This window comes from Miscanthus floridulus, chromosome 4 (assembly GCF_019320115.1).
Source record: "Miscanthus floridulus cultivar M001 chromosome 4, ASM1932011v1, whole genome shotgun sequence".
NCBI classification, from domain to species: Eukaryota; Viridiplantae; Streptophyta; class Magnoliopsida; order Poales; family Poaceae; genus Miscanthus; species Miscanthus floridulus.
The window spans coordinates 59,122,707-59,125,519 of NC_089583.1; the positions used below are offsets into that span (position 1 = coordinate 59,122,707).

Here is a 2,813-nt window from a genome sequence, read left to right on the forward strand (position 1 = left end):
TCTGAAACACAAGATTAGTTTGAACGCGAAAAGGCCCCTTCCTGACGTGCCAACTGTTGGATTATTTAGCTCTTGCAATGCTTAGTAACGTGATCGCGTAGACGGATCCAGATGGTAGTACACGTGACACAAGGATTTATACTCGATCGGGGCACGGTAGCGCGCTAAACCCTACTCTAGTGATGCTGCTGCTCTTGTATTCGTATACTCAATTACATGGGCTATTGTTATAATATCCTAGAAAAAAATACATATAGTTTTTTATATATGGGCCCAACGGGCTAAGCGAGGAATTAATCAGGGTCTAATTACAGCCCAATATATTGAGATGGAAGGTGAGGAGCCTCAACCGTAATCTATATCATCTCCACATCTGATTCAATTCCCCGATGGTTTTGCATCTGAGAAGGCAGAGGTGTCGCCTGGTGTCGGCGTCCCTGTCCTGGCATGGCACACGCAGGGCTTCTAACCAAACTGCATATGGGAGAAGAGAGGATCTCGTGGTGCAGAGGGAGCTCAGCGCCTGGAGTGGTCACGTGGAGAGTGGAGACCGTGTGGGCAGCAGGCCAAGCACAGGATCTGTGATCCCTTAGGTAATTAAACAAATCAATTTGCTTTCGAGATTTTCCCTCTGTTTAACACTGGGGAAACTTAGGGTTAAAAAACATTATGTCAGGGCTCAGGAAAACCTACTTCTCGCAAGGCTGTAGTTTTATTTTTGGTGTTTGCACAGTAGATTGATCTGTCCTTTTGTGTCCATTTATGTTATATACGGAGTATATATCTGAACAGATAATGAACTACGTAGTTTAGTGTGTTTTTTTAATCACTGATTTTTGTGGAATAATCTGCGGACCATGGAGTTTCGAGATAGTGCTGTTTGCAGGCGCAGAGAGAGAGAGAGAGTAGCCAAAGGGATAGGAGATTGGAACAGTTTTGTCATCCGGCTCTGTTCACGTTAGATGCTGGTAACTGTTTCGGTAATTAGGGGCCAAGTAAATCTCGTCAGGTGTTTTACTGTAGAGGTGCTAGCAGTTCGATCTTTTGTTTGAGGGACTGTGAGGCTTATTTTCAATGTGTGTTAAACTAATTAGTTTTAGAAAAATTCAATATCTTTCCACAGAGTACTTAAATAATACATTTGCTGGAATAAATTAGGAGCTATAGAATTTCGAAGTTAATGTTGTCTGCAGTTGGCTTCAGATCTGGGTGATTACATTGTGGCCCAGATTACAAATAGTAGAAGGCCGAATTAGATTTTGTGGTGAATAACAAAGTTGTAGGGAGTTTTAAGTAGATGTTTTTATTGTATTCGATCACTGCATTTTCTGTTGTATAGAAATAATTATGAAAATAACAAGTTCTGCTCTGAATTTGGTATTGGCTGTCTTGCAAGGTGAATTCTTTTAAGGGTTTGTTTTGGAAATAGAAATGTGGGGAATATGATCGACTAAGCATAGGGACATGTATCTATTATTTATATGATATGCATGATTTATTGAGTAGTTCCGCATATTTATCTTTACCAGGAAGTACGGTCTCAACCATTCTTACGCGTGCTCATCAAGGTTTTTCTTAAGTGGAAAGGCAATTAACGTAGGGGTGTGGCTAATGCTATGCTTATACTCATGTCTTGCATTCTTTTTTAATAAAATACAATAAGACTAATAATATGGTTTACCTTCATTCTTGTTTATGTATACATTGTTTATTTATGGATTTATTTATAATGTCGATGTCGCTATGAGATGATGGTTGTAGATTATTATATTATAATTGTTGCACACTATGGAGTTATGCATACATGATCATTCATATGCATAATATATGCATTTCATATGGAGTTAATGGTCGGTCACCGCCATCGTGCAGTGACTAGTACCAGTACATGGAGTTGCATGAGAGGTTGGCATCATCCAACATTGAACTCTCAACTAGAGTTGCATCATGACATACATAAATTTCATGTCATTTGGAGAATATGGAATTGCAGATTATGAATCTTTGGAGTGTTTGGTTATTGGTTGAAATATCAAGAGGTTGAGTACTTTAATTATTTATATCATCGCTTATCATGGTTTTCTCTTTTGGATAAAAACTTGCTAATCAACATGTGTAAGATATGTGCATATTCACAGCCGTTGTTTGCTGAGTTTATCTCACCCCTTTATTCTCTTCCAGGTTATTAATGATGAATGCTGGCATGAAGGGGATGGGATTAGCGACAGCACTTACACTCTTGTATCATCACATAATAGTTGTAGAATCGTGCAGTAATAAAGATAATAGATGATCTCCTTTTGTACTTAGAGATAATAATCATACGTATCTACTTTTCTTGTATACTTTACTTCTTGAGTACCATGTATATCTGGTTATTTATATATTTCTTCTTCCGCTTGCGTTCATCTTTTGAGTAGAGTCGCTGAATTTAATAGTTTGGCAACTTTGTTTGGAGTTGTATGGTAGCATCCTAGGGTTGCGTGGTACCTGGGGTGTTATAGTTGCTCCTAGCTACGAGGTAGATTGGAACGACAGATGGTGTCGATTCCGAGCCCGAGGTCCCTATTCTCCTTTATATAGGCAGGACATGTAGGGTTACGGAGAGGGCGATCGGGCTAACAGATTGAGTTCCTAGTTTGTTACATGATATGCGCAACAGATTGATCCTGGCTATCGTCCAGATACACCCGTCTTAGTTTGCCTTGATCTCCATGTTGGTCGATCGTGTTAGCCCTCGCAGGACTCCTCCTTGATGGCTGCTAGGCCGATAGCCTGATGACGGTCACATATACGGACGGTGTAGGTACCCC

At 39.9% G+C, this 2,813-nt stretch overlaps 1 long non-coding RNA gene across 1 annotated transcript; it reads left to right on the forward strand.

Moving 5' to 3' along the window:
- Positions 1–373: 373 nt before the first annotated feature.
- LOC136551531 (uncharacterized) lies at positions 374–2,406 on the forward strand. The gene is made up of 2 exons (XR_010782601.1): positions 374–593; positions 2,182–2,406. It is a non-coding gene; the product is annotated as an uncharacterized lncRNA (long non-coding RNA).
- Positions 2,407–2,813: the final 407 nt, after the last annotated feature.